This window comes from Rattus rattus, chromosome 4, assembly GCF_011064425.1.
Source record: "Rattus rattus isolate New Zealand chromosome 4, Rrattus_CSIRO_v1, whole genome shotgun sequence".
NCBI classification, from domain to species: domain Eukaryota; kingdom Metazoa; phylum Chordata; class Mammalia; order Rodentia; family Muridae; genus Rattus; species Rattus rattus.
Window position 1 is genome coordinate 108,133,576 of NC_046157.1, and position 20,215 is coordinate 108,153,790.

Here is a 20,215-nt window from a genome sequence, read left to right on the forward strand (position 1 = left end):
CTTCACAGAGGGCGAAGGTCGATGCAGGTCTTGTAGCTTGGTACCTGAGAGTCTTGCTGATAAGATTTGACCCTGCTGGCAAGTCCCTTCAAGTATTGGTGTTTGCACTGCCAAGAAGGGCGGGCTGTGTGCAGAAGGAGGCTGAAAACATGAAGTTCTACACGAAAGATACTCACTCCTCCATAGCTTCATTCATGCCACGGCTTCTTCCACACTCGTGTAGCATTGACAATGTCCGTCCTCCAAGATGAATAGAAGATTCCCTTTGTCTTGCTTAATCCCTTTCCATGCACAGCTTAAAAGAAGCCACCAGTGTTTATAGAACTACTCAACATGATTTCACAGCGCTTTCTGGGGGGAAATGGTGTTAGCCTTGGAAGATGACAACAATTTGGATTTGACTCTCTATAAGGAGCATCTGAGAGAAGAGAACTGGATGGATAGTCACGGGAATTTTCTGTCTTCTGTGAATGATGCTGCAATCACTTTGCAGGTTTATATCTACGACTCCTTTACATGTCCACTGTTCTTTCCCAGGGCATGGAGAAGGGCAAACAGCATGAGTGAGAGCACATGGTTTCAGAAGAGATCCCCAACAGAAATAAGTGAAGGTCGCTCTCCAAATCATTTTTAAAAATTGACCAACTATTCTCGGCTGGAAGGGAATCAGTTCCTTTCTGAGATGGAGAAACAAAAACGAATTTAAAAAGGTCTTTTGTTTTCTTTCTGGCAAACTGATAATTACCAAGAAATAATTTATATTAATCAGTAGGAATGGCAGATACTGAGGCTTGTCTACCCATTCTCTCTACTGCCAGCTGGTATACAAAGTCTCTAACTGCAGGAACTAAGAAATTGGGAAATTTATTTTCATAGCTTCCTAGGGCATAAGCATGAAGTATTCATTCTTTTTTTTTTATTAACTTGAATATTTCTTATATACATTTCGAGTGTTATTCCCTTTCCCGGTTTCCATGCAAACATCCCCCCCCCCCTCCCCTTCCTTATGGTTGTTCCCCTCCCAACCCTCCCCCATTTGCTGCCCTCTCCCCAACAGTCTAGTTCACTGGGGGTTCAGTCTTAGCAGGGCCCAGGGCTTCCCCTTCCACTGGTGCTCTTACTAGGATATTCATTGCTACCTATGAGGTCAGAGTCCAGGGTCAGTCCATGCATAGTCTTTAGGTAGTGGCTTAGTCCCTGGAAGCTCTGGTTGCTTGGCATTGTTGTACATATGGGGTCTCGAGCCCCTTCAAGCTCTTCCAGTTCTTTCTCTGATTCCTTCAATGGGGGTCCTATTCTCAGTTCAGTGGTTTGCTGCTGGCATTCGCCTCTGTATTTGCTGTATTCTGGCTGTGTCTCTCAGGAGCGATCTACACTTCTGCACTTCTTTGCTTCATCCATCTTGTCTAATTGGGTGGCTATATATATATGGGCCACATGTGGGGCAGGCTCTGAATGGGTGTCCCAAAGAAAAGGGGCCAAGAAATGAGCCCCTCTCACTTGCATTGGATAATGGGTGAGGAGACAAAAATATCAAAATGTCTTCTTGTGCTCATGAGAACAAAGTCAAGAGAGTCATTGAATAGATGAACCAGAACTCTGCTTCTGGAGGAACCTTAAAATACTATTTCTGAGGCAGTATGTATCGCAGAGTTTGTGGATGACAAGGGACATTGGTGATGTATCTTGCTGAAGATAGTTGGAAGATTGAATTCACTTGTAAAATGACATTTCTCCTTAATGATTCATAGAATTTAAAAAGTACATTAAAAATAACAGTATTTTAGTTTTTACATACCAGATGTAAAATACCATACCAGATGTAAAAAAAAAAACATGCTGAATGTTCTTTGAATAAAAATACATATTGAATATTGACACTATGCCATTTCTCCTACTTGGTTCAAGGATGATGATCCAGTTCTACTGTCTTTCATCCAGGGCTTAAATGAGAACTTCCATTCTTAAAGAATCTGACCAGATTCATGGGCATTGCTATACTGAGAATGCAAACACCAAAGGAAGTGTGTTTCTTGATCTTTCTGCTAAGTAGTGTTTCACAGATAAACCTATTTAAGTACAAATCACTGTAGCTCAGCTTTACCAATTATCATCCCTAAGCATTACAGGATGACAACATATCTGTTACCATATGGGTAGTATCTAACAATGACTGGAACAATGAAAAAAATCCAAAGCTATGATCAAATGGAATAAGAAAATAGGTTTAATGTAAGCAATGGAAGAAAAGAAAAAAAAACCACCTTACTTAATGCCCTTGGAGTGAAAAAGAGATGAATACTGGGTGCTAAAAAAATAAATATCTATAGTGTGAAAACTATACATTAAATATATAATAATAATGATAATGATGATGACGATGACAATGATGATGATGGCATTCATTAAAAATTTTCGCAGAATATAGAAAGCATTAAGAAGCACCAGAAGGCACAAAAGTACTGGAAATTCTATAATGAGTGTATGTATGCATCGCAGGTATCAAAATTAGCATGATAGGATTTTCAGTAAAGTAACGGAAAACAGATGAGATAAAATCATCAAAGAGAAGATGCTTTTGTCCACCAAGCGGGTTCTGTGTGGGGTGAGATGACTGTTTTATTGCATTACATTTTCCATATAGATAATGGAGTTGCACACATTTTCATATTTTTATTGACTCCTTCATTTATGTTTCAGATTTGTTTTCCACTTCTCTGTTTCATTTATTTATTGGATAGAGTGTGTATACGTGTGTGTGTGTGTGTGTGTGTGTGTATATACGTGTGTGTGTTTATACGTGTGTGTGTATACGTGTGTGTGTTTATATGTGTGTGTGGTTGGTTGTGTGTGTGTGTGTGGTTGGTTGTGTGTTTGATTTTTTTCATTCTATAGGCTGCTTCTTCAAACTGGAAGAATTTTGTTTTTATGCAGAAGACTTTTAATTTCATAAAATCTCATTTGTCAACTCTTTCTTCTTATTTTATTGTAATACCTTTCAGAAAATTCTGGTCGATACCTATTTTGGAGTATTTTCCAGAAAGAATTTCAGAACCTTGGGCCTTACATTAAGGTCTCTGATGTATTTTTGACTGATTTTTAAGCAGGCTAAGAGATGAAGATATAATTTATATTTTCCTGTATGTGGATGTACCAATTGCTGAGGAGAATGCCCTTATTCATTACATGTTTTTGATACCATTGTTAAAAATTAGCTGGCTGCTATTGTGTGAGCTTATTCCTTGGTGGTCTATTTCATTGGTATTAATGTCCATTTTTGAGCCAGTACCATGTTGTCTTTATCACTGTGATTGTGAAGCATAACTGGTCATCAGCTACTATGAGATGTACACACTTATTTTTTAAATTTAAGAACTTATAGCTATTCACAGTTTTTTTTGTATATGGATTTAAGATGATTTTAATTCTTCCAGGTATGCTATTGTGATTTGCATGGCCACTATGTTGAATCTGTAAGCTTCTAGAAATAGTAACACTGTTTAAAAGATATTTCTTGCAGAACTTAAAGTATTTTATTCCAACCTTTACTGACTTTCAGTAATGCTGATGACAGACCTGATGGCACTTTGCCTTTGTATGTGAGTTGGCATTTTCTCTTTACAGTTTTTAAAATTATTTCTTTGTTTTGTGTTTTTGACAGCTTGGGCATGTTTTGTGATAGAGAGGTTCTTCTTCTCTGTTCTTTTTTTTTTTTTTTCGAAGCAGTGTTTCTTGGATTGAGGTAATTCTTTCCCTGGGTTTGGGAAGTTTTCACCTCTAGTTACATTGAATAGAACTGTGCCTTTATATTTGTTACCGTTCCTTCTACTCCATGGTTTGAAAGTTTTGGTCTGTTGTGAAGTCCAGAGTTCTTGGAAGTTTTGATCCACTTGTTAGTTTTATTTCTTTATATATAATTCATGAATTATGATCTTGATCTTATCCTCTATCCCAAAAATTCATTTTTCTACTTTGCTGCTGTGTGTTGATGGCATTTATTTTAGTTTATATATCTGAGTGTTTGGTATGCATGCACATCTGTGCACCACACGCATGCGTAGTGGTCATTGGATGTCAGAAGAGGGCATTGGATTCCCTGGAACTGAGTTACAGAGAATTGTGAACTGTCTTCTTGGTTCTTGGAATGAACATCTGGTCATAGGTAAGGACAAGTGTTCTTAACTGCTGAGTTGTCCTCTCCAGCTATCTGCAGTTATTTTATTTGATTGAATTGTTCAGTTCAGAGTTTCTCTTTGGTTCATTTTGAAAGTCTGACTCCCCTTGTTGATAGTTATCTCTATGATTTTTAAGTTTCTTCTCCAAACTTCTGACCATTTTGTTCACTGGAGCAACGTTCTTATCTAACTTCTGAAATGATTTTCTTACTTAGTTTACCTGATTATATGAGCCTTCCATAAGTCACCAGTCCTACTCCTTAAAGGATTCTAAAGTCTCTTTCTAGAGTTTATCTTTGGCCTCTAATATTAAGCAATTAAGAGTTTGTATAAGTTTAATGTGAACTTCTGCCTTGCACTTTCTTAGTTTTTTTGTTGTACTTTTTGTATTTCTTGGGATAAATGTTTTTCATTTTTCCTCTTTCATTTGTTTCATTTTACATAGGCTCTCTTGCTAAATTTTCTTTAGTTGTAAATACGCGTTCCACTGCTATTGAGGGGAAACAAATTGTATTAACAAATGTAATGATTTAAATGTTGTTCTTTTTATTGGATATTTTGTTTATTTATATTTCAAATGCTAACCCCTTTCCTGGTTTACCCTCTGGAACCCACCGATCCCATCCTCCCTTCCCCTGCTTCTATGAGTGTGCTCCCCCTGACACCCACTCACTCCCACCTTCCTGCCCTGGCATTTCCCTACACTTGAGCCTTCCCCAGGACTAAAGAGCTCTCCTCCTATTGATGTCCAACAAGACCATCCCCTGCTGCATATGCGACTAGCCATGGATCCTCCATGTGTACACTTTGGTTGGTGGTTTAGCCCCTGGGAGCTCTGGTTAGTTGGTATTGTTCTTCCTATGGGTTGCAAACCCCTTCAGCTCTTTTCAGTTCTTTCTGTAACTCCTCCATGGGGACCCCGTTCTCAGTCCAGTGATTGCCTGTGAGCCTCTGCCCCTGTACTTTGCATGCTCTGGCACAGCTTCTCAGAAGACAGTTTTATCAGGCTCCTGTTAACAAGCACTTCTTGGTATCTACCATAGTGTCTGTGTTTGGTGTCTGTTTATGGGATGGATCCCCAGGTGTGGCAGTCTCCATACTTTGCCTCCACACTTTGTCTCCTTCCTTGAGTATTTTGTTCCCCCTTCTAAGAAGGACTGAAGCATCCATGCTTTGGTCTTCCTTCTTCTTAAGCTTCATGTGGTCTGTGAATTGTATCTGTTGAATTGCATTGTGTACTTGATTCGTATTTTAATAATGTTTAGAGACAGCAGCCTCGGGAGAACACAGTTTGGAAAAATGTATTTTGAAATTTCATACAGTTAGGATCAATATTTGAGTAGAGAGGTAAACAGGGAGTATGGAAAGAGTAGAAAATAGGGAATAAATAAGACTGAAAAATAAAAAAATATATCCCATGCAAAGATGAGGCAACTGAGGAAAGCTGGGGACAAAAGAGGTGGTCCTTTTCAGGGATGAATAGAAATTGGTTCTCCTGTGCCAAATCATCAGACCTGAAAATTATATAAAAATAATATTATGTAGGCTGAGCAGGTTATATTTAGGAATATATATGTTTATACATTTATGCAGAAAGACCCTTGGCTCTAGCTGCATATGCAGCAGAGGATGGCCTTGTTGGCCTTGGTCCAAGGCTGGACCCCCCCAAGTGTAGGGGGATGTTAGGGTGGGGAGGCAGGAAGTGATTGGTGGATGTGTGGGGGAGCACCGTCATACAAGAAGGGGAAGGGGGATGAGATAGGGGGCTTATAGATAGGAAATTTGAAATGTAAATAAAAAATCCAGTAAAAAATAATTATTAACAAATGAGTACTCAAAAAAGTATCCATACAGAGTATAAGAATAGTTTCACAGTTCAATACTAATAACCCCAGAATTTTATATAAATACATGTATATCATAGGTGTCTGCCCAAATGATAGAAATCAATTTGACTACACTTACAGGCTTAATCCAAAGGGGTAGTCTCATTAGAATTTCATGAATTCTTTTAAATAAATATTGCCTAGGATCCAAACATTAATTAAAAGTTCTTCCAAATACCAAAAAAGAAAACAAGACATTGTTTACATATTTCAAAGAAACAAATCACATGACAAAATCTACATGGAATAATTCCAAGATTTTTCTTCTCTATTGTTTCATATTAAATGTTTCAAACTTAAAAAAAAGAGAATAGTTTAATTGTCTCACAAAAACATGAGTTCCTCACTGCCTCAGTAAAATATCTTACAAAAACATCTTAAAGAAGGATTGGTTTCTTTTGACTTACTTCCATAGTTTGTCATGGTAGGGATGTGATGGCAGCAGTAGTGTCTCTGTCTCTCTCTTTCTCTCTGTCTCTTTCTGTCTCTCGTCTCTCTTTCTCTCTTCCCGTCTCTTTTTCTCTAAGCAATCATTAAGTAAATGGTGGAGTCTTATGAACTTCTAAATAATTTTCAACTCAACTATGCTTTAGAAATCACAATAGATATATTGATTAAGCCATTATGTTGCAAGCAAGATCAAGGCATAAAGAAACAAGATGAGGATAAATAAAGAAGTCGTATTCTAGAATTTTCTGAGATTTCATTGGCTGCTGTTTACAAGGTCAGATGGGAAGAATGGTTTCACAGGCAAAGGCATTGCCCAATTTGAACTGGCAGTACAGGGGAGGTGGTAAATTCAGTGGTCAAATCTCACAGTATACCACAGTAAAACAAGTCTTACAGTATGCCACGGTAGGTATAGATCTTGTCACATTATGAGAAAACTCATTGTATACAACATTCAGAATAGGATTTTTTATCCCTTAATTTTAAAGAGGAAATTTACATTTGTACAAGAGAAATCAGGACATTCTATTCTGTCAAATACAATTAGGGCATTACAACTAATCTGTGGCAGCATTTATAGTTTGAAATAAAATGGTAGTCTATTTATCTCACCTTTGCTGTTCTAAATCAAGAATTAAAACATTTACATTTCCTTAAAACAGGAAATTTACTTTTCTCTGTTACTGAGAACATAATATTATAGTCTAGGTTATCCGTATTAATTTAATATTTCTTGCAAGTTTTAAAAACTTGATAGATAGATAGGACTAGTAGCCCTAAATAAAATATCCTGAGTAAGTGATTGAAGCATAAGTATTCTATTTAGACTGAGAACATGAAATAGAAACAAATTATATTCATTTTAATATATTTAAAATATTTTAATAAAATTATTTTGAATTTTTTAATGAGTTGATAGATTGATACCTGTGTATATATGTATATACATATATATCTACAAGGTCTAGATTATTAATTGATTTTGTTAAAGTATTTTCCACATATTAAATTCTGATTGGGACTGAGCCTAAGGGCTAAGTCTATCTTTTTTGAATAAAACTTTCCATCCACAGCCTTGCAGCAAAGCATTTCATTTCCAATGAGACAGCATTGAGCTGTAGAGTCTTTTATGATCTCTTACACTGATGAAGCAAACAAACTTTTCTAAATGCTTGAAAACGATCTTTAAAAACTGCCTGCAACACTCACACTAGAGAGTCCATTTATATATTGACATCACAAATTCATTAAAATATAGTTTCCATTACAACTGAAGTCTGCTGTGTAGTTCCTTTAGAATTTTTATTATTTATTTCATTATTTCTCTAACAACCATCTTTCTATCATTCAGCTATTTAACTATCATCTATTGATCTAGTTATCATCTCTTTTCTATCATCTATCTATCATTTATCAGTCTGTCATCATTTACCTACTAGTCATATATCTATTATCTATTATCATCTGTCTGTCTGCTTATCATCTATCATCTCTACTGAACTTTCTTTATGCACAGAGGTTAGAGGGAACTTGCACTTCCCTCTTCCCACCATGTAAGCTTCGGAATAGAACTCAAGTTGTCAGGTTTGACATAAAATGCCTTTACCCATTGAACCATCTCACTAGCCTGTATGTAATCAATTATAACATATACAATAATTTGTCATATAATGAATACATATTTCATATATACATGGTCATGCCTCTTCTGTCAACTCCTAGCCATGTACCCATGGATAATGTCTCTGTCACTGATTCTACATTGCTGAAGAGCTTATAATATCTTAGCTAGATTTTCAGATTGTTTGGTAAATTAAATAAACTCACACTAGTGAAGGCCATTAGAAACTGCCTGGCATTTACTACTTAGTGCCTTTTCATTGACTCCTGAAAGGTTCCAAACTGCAACCTTGGAATTAGTTCAGATTCATCATTGACTAAAGAGACTGTCAGTGCTTACTTTCTGTGCTTTGTCTTCTCCTCTCTATAATGGAACTTGATTGTGGTGCAAGGTTTTGTGAGGACCAAATTCAGATGCCAGAGAATAAGGGAAGTTGGGTAATAGAAGCTGGGAACTTGAATGTTCCCTCTGCTTGCATATAGCGTGTATAAAGTTGATAAACAAACAAACAACCAAAACAAATGGTAATATAACAAATTACATCACTATTTAGGTTTTGGCTACTCAAACATCATGTGTCACAGGATCTTGCCACATCATGCTAACTCATACACCTCCCCTAGATGTCAGGTGTCATACATGTCCTCCCTGATATGCCCAAAATACCCATACCAGCACTATGTGGTCTAAACATGAACTGGCCCTTATAATCCTTTGTTTTCTACAGGATGTTAGTGCAATAGAGCCTTCTACAATGATGGATACATCCCATAATTGCATGTCTTGTGTACATCCACTACTCCCACGAAAAACTGGATTTTAAATCTCTGTTGGATCATATGATTGATTACGCTGCCAGACATTGAAGATTTATAACTTTTCAGGACTCTAAATTTACTGCCATTTCATCGACAAAACAATACTATAACGAAAAATATGATTTTGAGACCTATGATACTTATTCCTTTATAGAAATAACCTGATTTTAGGGACAATACTAGTCACTAAGATAGTCTCGCTTCTTTGCTATCATATCAAGTTATTTCTTGCTAGTATTTTCATATTTTAATGATGTTAAAGATCATGATTGTGATTTTTACTTGGATATTTAGAACTGGATCATAACATCAAAGCTGGCTCAAATATTCCCCCGTTCTGAAATGCTTTGAAAAGAAAAATAACAGTGTATAGTGATTTTTCTATGCTTGCATGCATTTTAGAATTTAGAATTCTCCAAGAAGCCTTTAAGCATCGTTGTGTTTGTCTCCTGTTTCCACAGATTCTGATATTTTGGTTTAAGGTGGTGATTCAATAACTGTCAGGTTAAAGCCACTCGGTAATATCTCAGGTGAAGAACGACATGACACAGGTTTTCACAGCATTGAAGGAATTAAGGCTATGCACTGCTATTCACATTTCAGAAAAGTGTTTGTCAAACCTCAGTATGCACAGAAGCTCCTGAGGGGATTAGGAGAATCCTCCTTTTGACAGGCATGCCAGAAACTGGTGCAGACAGAGCCTGGCTTACATGTTAAGAGTCACTGCTTTTGAGAGGTGTGATTTTTCTGCCTGTTTGTTAAGCTTGGGCTATGGCATGAAGCAAGAACATGAAAAGACTGCTTTATTATAAAGTATGACATAAATGTTAAGAGCTTACTGTTTGTTAGAACTGGGGGTCTTAGGTAAGTGGGTTTGAACTAAGTAGACTGTCAGACTGGCTAGCTGGAGTAGACATGATGCACTTAAATATGACTGCAGGGGGTAGTGGGTCTCATCTCTTTGCCTCCTTCTAAGTGACTTACGGTTCCCTTTCTCTCTGTGACTCTAAAAATGTGGACGAAATATCCAGGCTCTAGCACATCATCCCTGGCAATGACAGCTTTAGTTAAATAATCTTGGGTATCATTTTTGACCTACTTAAAAATATCCAATTCTAGAGCCTGGCTTTTGTAGATCAAACACTTCTCATTCATGTCTAAAGACATATGAAATAATAGTGTATAATATTCTTAGTAAAACAAAACATGTGACCTTATCAACTCAATAAATTCTTGGTCCAGGAAACACAGTACTCACATTGCATGGATTTATATTCTTATTTGCATTAATACACCGGGAGCACAGACACACACACAGTGAAAAGTTGATTGCTGGTATGAAATGAGAGGAGAGAATTTATGTTAATTGAACTGTCATGACATTAGAGTAAAAACAGGATTCATTTCATTAACTAGCTTCACTCTCTCTAGAGCCATCTGTGTAAAATGGATCCTGCTAACATATCTTTTTGTTTTCTTCTCAATACATACTATACTTCCATGGTAAACTATCAGTATGTAACTTTCTACATTTTTATTTTATATAGGTCTATCATGTTTCCAGGTGTAATAATGTGTTTGATAGCCTTTAACCTTTTTGTAGCAATGGCTCACTGGAGCTGGAAAACCATTTCAGATTTCCATGGATGACATGAATGTCACTTTAGCACATGGTTCAGGAAGGAACATTTGTGGTTCATAGGTCAAAAGTATGAACTTGAGTGTATTTTAGGAAACAGAAGCAGTTATCGGGGTCCAGTCATCTTTCTGTTGACCAGTTATCAATGTGCCCTTATAGAACGTCGAGGGAGCATTTCTCAATGGCACTGACCCAGTTTTCTTCAGATCTCTCTTTTACTTCCTTCACCTCTCCCTGACAATCTCACAATCAACGAACTCTAACATGATTATCTTACTATTTTCTGAATAGCAAATATCATGATTAGGTAGAGTTCTTAGGTCATCTCTCTACATGAACCATTTGCCTCTGTGATCTGATTTTTGATGGCTATCTCTGTTACAATACAATTCAAAAGGCAAGGATAGTTACTTAAGAGCTTCATTGGATAGCTTCTGAACTAAGGCATCCTAAACCCACGAGCTCTCTACTATGCCTTTGCCAACATTTTAGGATATGCCAAATCTTGAAGGCCTAAACAGAGATGTGTCTAAGGTGCTTCAGAATGCTTTCCTGTGATCAATTATGCATTGATTTTAAAGTTTAAATCTAACAGAGCAATCATTTCTTTTATTTATAAGTTCGTGGGGAAATGTCCCTTAATAATGAAATGGGATTGAAATTAGATCAGCTTTTTGTGAGCAAATTGATAGTTCTAGCAAGAAGCAGTAGATATGAGATCTACTCATAGTAATTAGGAGAGCCTAGGTACATAAATAGTGTCTCCACTTACTACAAACTTTACCTTTATTATTTCAATTGGTTTCCTGTGAAAATAATCTGAAGTCATGATTATATGTCAGAAAAAATAAGAATTATCATATGAAGACATAAAGAATGCTATTTTTTAAAATTAAGCTGTATATATTTAAATAATCTGCATAAGTTAATGACTGTCCATCATGACAATCTTCCTACTTTTATTAAACATATATATATTTTTAAATAAACCAGAATTCACATGAACATAAAATTGATATATGTTCTATATTCTATAAATAGTGAATTTTGAGTCTAAAATTAATTACCATATATAATAATATTCAGTAAATTCTTTATAAACCTGTCAATTAAAGTTTTAAGGACGATGAATATTCATTTGCATCCATTGCCATATGATTTTTTTCAAATAATTTATTATCTTTCCTATGAATCTAAATTTTTACCCAGTATATCTTAGAAAATTTGTCATGTTGGACAAAAATTCCTATTTATGTTTAAAGGCAGATGGTCTCGGATATTCGTAACTTTGATGTTTGTCATCTTTTAAAGGCAATTTCTACAGCTTACTTTTTTATTAGACTTTGTAATAAGTAAGCAAAAATGAGATATTAACCCCATTCTAAACTTTATTTTCAATCCTCTCTGGTGTAGTCTATCTATAAATACAGGGCACTGCTCTGCGGCACGTCTGTAAGTGTTCACAGCTAAACAAAATGTGAATGAATACCTGGTTTGTTTTCATTCACATTAATGAGAACATGGAAGCATTGAAAGAAATGGAATTTTAAATGGAAAATACATATTCACTGAGAAGACACAACAAAATATTTAAATGATTTGTGTTTAATTTCTTTTTATTAAGGAAAGCAAAACCAAATAGATGTTTATCTTTTAAAATAACTTACTATAATATTTTATGAACTAATGTGTTGGATTTGACTTTTTGGTAATATTTTATCCCTCTCGACTCGAAGACAAAACTCTCCAATGTTGGGACGGTAAAATCCTAACCCACATGCATTGTGATTTGTATTTTATAGATGAGGGAAGGAAACTTAGAAGAGAGCCTTGACCACTCATGTAGTTGAGATGTGGATAAAGTAGGCAAGCTCAGAGAGCCGCCATCAATAATTTTCCTCTTATCCCCAAACTGTCCCACTGTTAAATTCAAACCCCTGTTTTCACATAGATTTCTCCTACTTCTACTCTTATGCTAAGTTTCTTCATGTATCTTGAGAGGTCAACACTCATTTGTTGCAGTGTATTCTGCTTCCTATTTAAAGGGCGGAGTACTATTCAGAACGAGAGGACAAGATATGCATCTACTCTTTAAGAGTCTGGCTTCTGAGAATTGGTCTACTTCAAGTTCCAGCTATTATATCACTTTTGAGGATATACCTAAAGGATGCTTCATCCTACTACAGAGACACTTGCTCAGTTATGTTCATTGCTCAGTTATGTTCATATGATTCACAACAACCAGGGGTAAGGAACAGCCTAGATATCCATAAAAAAATGAGGTTCATTTAAACAGTTGAATATTATTCACACGTTTAAAATAATGAAATCATCAAATCTACTAGTAAATGGATGGAGCTGTGAGTGTTAATATCGTGAGTGAGGTACCCTAGACCCCAAAAGACAATCATTGCATGCATTCACTTTCTGTATGGGTGGTGGCTATTGTAATTGTTGTATATATGGATGGTAGCTTATTGTAATTGATGAGCAAGGCTACAAGTCATATAACTACAGAGGCTGAGTATAGGGGAAGGTAATAACAATTGAAATGTAAATAAGAAATAACCAATTTAATAAAGATGGAGAAAAGAAAAAAATACAATAAAAAAAGAACTGTGGTGGTGATGGATGGATATACCTAAGAAGAGGAACCAGAATAGATATAGCTAAATGGGTGGGGGGGTCTAGCATGGAAAGAGTAGATGAAGAAAAGAAGATGGGGATGGGCCAGCTAAAACTAAAGGCTATCATATGGAAACTGAATGTAGTAGAAGCTTTCTAATAAATATACACATATGAAAGTGATCAGTGATCTAAGGAAATTACCAAGTGATAGGGGGAGACAGAACCCCAACTGCACATCTCTTATCAGCAAATAAATTTAATTGAATTGTTGGCCAAAGAACTCCCATGGGCTTTTTCATACAAGCCAGGCCATTGCCAAGATTATGCTTACTCTTCACAAATGGACAAAAGTGCCTTATTACTTATGACAACACCGGCACTACTAATGGAACATAGGGGAGTCAAGCTGGAGCCTATTTAGTGCTCTTATCCCTAAGGACTAATATTCATGGTACTGAAAGGAAGTCTGCGTTCCTCTACAGGAGAAAGATAGGTACCTACCTAGCTACAAGCCATCAATCTAAAGTGGTGACCTGCCTGTAAGCTTCTCTGATACAATAATAGCACAAAGCTCATGGGGATAACCAATGAATATCTGATTTCACGTAAGACCCATATACCTGAGACCACCTAAGTGACTAAGAACATGAGATTAGATAGGACTGGGATGTAAGAGAGAACCAAATACTAGTGGACTGCAGCAATAAAATAATTTCTAGCAACACTCTGCTATACTCAGTGCTGTGCCTTGCTCAGCCATCATCAGAGAACTGTCCTCTTGAAGCATATGGAACAAGCACAAAGACTTACAACCAAACAGCGTACAGAGGGTGAGAAACCTTGGAAGACTCTGCCCTAAATGGGATGCCTCCATGAAATCCCTACACTTAGGTCACAGAAAACTCTGGGAAGAGGCAGTAAGAGTGGAAGAACCAGAGGGGACAGAGGACATCAACGGAACCATGTCTTCTAAACAAAGCATAACTGATGCACATATGAACTCACAGAGACTGAGGCAGCATCTGCAGGGTCTGAATGGAGTTCTAGAGGTGGACAGAAAGTAGACATGTGCCTCATCCCGAACCTAAAAAGTTGGTAATTACTTGTAAATGAGAAATTAGTTTTCTCTAAAGGAGTTATCACTGGGGAAACAAACTATTCTGACCCCATACCCCCTGTAAATGACCAACACAAAATGAACTCAATGCATCTTCAGAGGTTCTTCATTTCATAATGTTTTGTTGGGTCGTTTTTTCTATATGTTATAGAAAAGGGTTGGCCCTTTTCTATATGTTATAGATACCGAATTGTTGTTTTTACAGGATTCATATTTATGTGAATGTATGTGTCTGCATCTATGTGTGTTTCTTACGTGTTTTCTTTAGTTCTTTTCCTTCTATTATTTTTGCCCTATGCTAATTTGTCTGTTTTGGTTTTCTCTTATTTTATTTTATCATGTTTTATTCCTTCGATTATTTTTTGTTCTCTAAGGAGAGACAAGAATCTGACAGGAAGGGATGTGGGGAGGAACTGGGAGGAGTTGGGGTAGGAGAAACTGTAATCAGAATATATTGTGTGGAAAAAAAATCTATTTTCTAGAAAAGAAAAAAACCCCTCCAGCTTCAACAATAAATGGTGGAACATCTACAAATCTAAAACCATTCTGGAGATCTCTTCAAGCTTCGGCAACATTTTTGAGCCAGTTAATCTGTCCCCTGTGGTATTGAGGTTGATTCTTAGCAAAGCCATGGAGTTTGTCTAGTTGATCTTCAGTGTAAAGGAATCCTGACTTCACCCATACGACCTCAATATGTTTACATTAATATATCAAAGCTTTACCCCAGTAAAAGTGAAATTTAGGAAGAAAAGATGGAGGATTTAGTTTGCTAAAACATTAACATACTTGATCTCTCACCTCATCATTTGAAGCGCTATTACTGAGCTCATGGGTAATTATAATTCTTTGCATTTTCTAGTTTCATGAATCTTCATCATCATAGGATATCCTTTCTCTGTGTTCAGATTACACAGTGTACCTTGAATTGTATGGTAACATAAGCACTTCTGTATAGTAAGAAAACCTACCTCCTTGTATTTATGATTTGCATAATCATAATATCTTTTCTAATCCATTTAACCTATTTGATTCCATTTCCTTCCCCTTTCCCCTACTCCATGTTTCTCCCCTCCCCCTTCCCCCTTCTTTTCTCCCTTCTCTTCCCCCTTCTCCTTTTCCTCCCCATTTTCCTATGTGAGGTACATGCATATGTATAATGATCTGTATTGGCACGTGGGGAAAACAGAAGTTAGCATTAGGATGTCTTTCTCAATCTTAGCTTTTTGGGACACAATTTCACACTGAAAATTAAGCCTGTTTATTGGCTAGAACTTGCTAGCCAGGGAGCCTCTAGGGTCCAGGCATTCCAGTCTCTCCAGTACTGGAGTTACAGTGTGGTTCTGCATATCTTGTTTATTATTTTCACTTTGCATTTTATATAATGGTAGTTATGTGGTTAAGACCCTCAGTCTATGCAGAACTAGCATTTTATCCATTCAAATGGCACATGGAAATCTTACTGCTGTGTAGGTTCCTTTATGTCTCATCCTGACTGAAGTAGTTACACAAGAGTACACTTCATATTACAGCACTACAGCATTTTGTAATATTTATGTTAGTATTATTTTTGAGAATAATTATCAGCAATACTATAAATGCCCTCTCTTCCCTCCAAAAAATTTGTGTTTCCCACACTCCTTGTGAACTTCATGGCTCTTCTTCATTACCTATTACTATTACTTATATGTTTATGCACATATATTATTATGAATATATGTAAGTAAAACCTTATGAGTCAATTTAGTGTTGTCCACATGTTTATGTTTTTAACGAATAACCATTTGGGATTAGATAACTTATTTTTAAAGATGTCATAAATTTTAGACGAATTAGGAGAAAAATAAATTTATTCTGATTTATTTCATTTTCATATTAAATCTTCTTAAGGTTCTAGATGTCTTCCTAGAATTGTATCCTTTTGTCTGTAGACTAGTCTTTAGCTTTTTTTTTAAATGAAGGTCTCCTTGTAAACATTACATAGACTTTTTAACACCACAAAAATGCCTGTTTTCATCATTTTTAGAAGAAAGTTTTCTTGAGCCATAAAAACTTGAATTAACATTATTCCCTTTTACCTGCAGTTTAAAGATGACTTCTGTCCCCTTTTAATAAAGCCAAGTAGATTATATTCAACGTGTACTGTCAAAGAAAGCCCAGCTACATAAGATCTAAAATTCAAGCATAGAAAATTTAAATTACATTGCCCATTGCCCTATTTTTAATGTGATTTTGAAAGTAAAAATTCAGTCTTCAGACGATGAAGAGAGCATTTCTACATGCTTATAAGTAAAAAAGTTAGTTTTACAACTACCTATTTAGCAATTTGTAATAACCCATCTTTAAACACTCATCATCCCTCTTTGTCTTAACTTCCAAAAGCAGAGTATCATTTTACAAATGATAAAAATAAAATTAGACAAAATATCACCTAAAAAGTTTCTTGCATTTCCAAAATGCTAATGCTTTCTTTCTTTGCATCTTTCTTGTGCTTTCTGCACTAGTCTTCCAATGTAACTACATTCACCTAAATTATTTCTCCGTTTATCTTAACTTTCCATTCCATTGTTTTGACTGAATCTATCCTTTCAAAGTAGAATTCATGTTTGATGTTTTTATGTGTAACCTCTGCTATATAAAGTTTTTTGCATTTAGAAAGTACTCAGAATTTTTACCGTGCAAGGGATTGATTTTTGAAAATCCTTATTTATTTATTTACTTATTTATTTTTAATGAGGAACATGAACAACTGCCTAATCTGTATGGATCAGACAAAACATATCAGGCAGATAATAGTATCAACACATCTATGTTGGTGAACTGGGGGGTTTATTGGTTTATTTAGAAAAATATGGGTGGGAGGTTACTTACAGCATAATAGATGTCTCACGGGCAGCTGCTTCACCTTTTAAATTTTCCGATGTCATTCAGGCAGCCCCACTGGCCAGTCAGATATTAGAGTACCCTCTAGGAATTCTCAGAGCGCATCCTGCAGGCAGGTCTGCCCCTTCTAGCCTCATATCAGCTGTTTGAAGCCTCTGTAATCCTGGTGAGCCTAAAGTCATGCAATTTTCAGCTTTCTCAGAATTGGGAAGCTGTTGACTTCCTGTAGCTTATGAGTTTCTTTCCCCACTCCAGGAGGGAACACTATGCAATGGGAAATGACCAGCCATCATCATTGTGTGCAATGGAATGATGGAAGGGTATTTATACAATCTCTTCTGTGTAGGATAGGGCAGTTAAAATTCCTACTTAAGACATTGAAATTTAGTGATGCATGCATGTGTTATGTATGTATGCACATATGCACGACAGAGGTGTATATTTTCGAGGAAGTAAATTTGAGCTCATTTGGTAAAAACCCTGGTCCTAAAGCTTTTAATTTTAATAATCATTCACCTGCTATTTAAAGCAAGAGAAAGAGTTGAGTTGCTAGACTCGTTTAAATGAAAACAAGTCTGAGAAGAAATAAAGAAATGGGAAATTATCTGATATGACTTGTACAGTGTAGACACGTCATTTCCTCGCTGACCATCCACCAGCCTGTGAGGACAAAAGGAGCAAAGGTAGTGAGCATGGTCCAGATGGCAGTGAGTACAGATGGATAGACTTTTGGGGACCACTGGAGTGAGACAAGATACGTTATTGTTTCAGGAATAGGGTAGAAATGAGTAGTTGGTCATAATACATAGTACATGTACATAATAATGCAAGTGGGAAGCCAGAGCGGATGCTGAGTGAAGCAGCTCTGCACACGGTCCTTCTTCAGATAAGACCAAGTACCCATGTTCAGGGACACTCTCTAGGCAGACAGAGAAAGGGAGGTCCTGGTGAGAAAAGGGGTCCTCTGTTTTGCTTGAGACCAGAGAGCCATCTGTTTGTGGGGGACTGCAAGCTTTTTGGCAGGGCTATCGAATAGTATGGTATTATGGAACCTGAGGTGTGAATGTTTAGGATATAACCATCCTTATAGGGTGCTTGACATCCACCTTATGTAGCCTATGGGGAAGTATCCCACATTAGGAAGGAGGTTTGGGGACCTTCATGCTAATTATACGTACTTAGTGTCTGGCATTGAATACCTGGATAGTCAAATCACTAAAGAAAAAAAAATAAGGAATTTTTGTTATAATGTAGAATTTTGTATAATGTAGATGTCATCAGATATGTAAAGAATGGTGAATTAATAAATATGGATTTGATGCAAATAGCAGCTGTAAATGCTTATTAAAAATATCCTGAGGAGGTGGTATTAGTTAAGATGCTCTTGGTTATTAGTAAGAGATTTTGAGTCGGATGAGTGGGAAGTTAGACAATACAGGCTGGAAGGGACCCAGGACTGGGTAGTTAGGTTTGAGTGCCATTTCTCAGCTGTTCTTAACTTCTTTTTCCTTTTCTTTCCCTTTCCCTTTCCCACTTCATGTTGACTTTGGATTCATTCTCAGGTAAAGGATGTTTGCCAGTGCCTTCACTGTAATGTCTATTTTGTGTTATTGCCATGAGAGAAGAAAGCTGCCTTCTACCCTCGTCTTCAGGCAGATTCACCTTTATACCCTGTACAAGGGACAAGCTACATGAGATGCTCTGCATTGTTTGCTTAACTCTGGATTCCGGAAGAGACACTGACAAAGACTACCCTGAATGTTTTACACGAGCCTGTAAGAAGAGTGGCTTTAAAAAGGAGGAAGGAGGGAGCTGATGCTAGGGCATCTCACGGTTTATGGAGTCTGTCAATATTGGTAATACTTCTCTACAATGAAACACTGTCCAAATTCGTATTAATGACTATACCCACTTAGATCAAACGTTAAGAGCATAACCTTGGAGATTTCTTTAAATCATAACAATACCTGCAAGTTAAAATTAGCTTCTTTTCTAGGTCTTATAGAAAATGACCAAGTCAAATCTAAATTTTTGACAAAATTATTGTAAAATTATGTTAAAATATTTACAATGTGTACAATAATCTATATATTCAGAAAAATATAAAGACAGTGCTAGTGAAAATACAACTAATATGCATCTAGTTTAACAGAAATATGTCCAAACAGCAAATGCTACTTTTAAAATGCTCTGAAGGGGCAGCCAACAGCTATGTAATTAGACCTAAAGCATTTTTAATTGGAGACAACTCATGTCTGGTACTCTAACCCTAACCAAGAAACTATGGGTAGAGAGTACAGGCCCTAGGAGAACTCAAAAGAACCTACTCATAACATTAATAAAATAATATAACTTGTACTGCCTTCTAAATACTCCTATACCCACAGACATATCCCAACGAAGACTTTTCTTTATTTCCTTCCTTCCTTCTTCCCTTCCTTCCTTCCTTCCTTCCTTCCTTCCTTCCTTCCTTCCTTCCTTCCTCCCTTCCTTACTTCCTTCCTTCACTTTTTCCTCTTTTTTGCAGTACACAGTACCACAGGAAGAAGCTGTGGTAGATCTAGTCCCAAATAAGACATTTATGGAGCAGCCCCTTTCCCTGTGGCTCAAAGAGCATCATGGATTGGTGCAGGGGGAAGGGCAGTGAGGATGGAAAAACCCTCAGGATAGGGATGATTGTATCTAATAGTTTCTTCTGGACAGTTTCGAGATTTTACTCCCATTAGCTCTCACAACATGCTGGTCTACATAAGGCCTAAAAATCTCACACCACTTGCCACTATGTTCAGAGGAAAATTTCACAAAGCCCCACACCTACATAAAGAGCTATAGACAAGTCAATGGGCTGCTGATGGAGAGAGAATCCATTTTTTTCTTCTAATTTTCTCCTCCATCTTTTACTTCTTCATGTTTTCTTTTAGGTGTGAGATTCTGTTCTAAGGGTTCCTCCATAAACACAGGCAAATAGAAGCAAGACTACTGGACTCAACATGCATGCATA

The 20,215-nt window shown here is 36.5% G+C and overlaps 1 pseudogene; it reads left to right on the top strand.

The window, feature by feature from the left end:
- The first annotated feature begins 361 nt into the window (after positions 1-361).
- LOC116898469 overlaps positions 362-20,215 on the top strand; it is a 63,585-nt pseudogene continuing 43,731 nt past the window's right edge.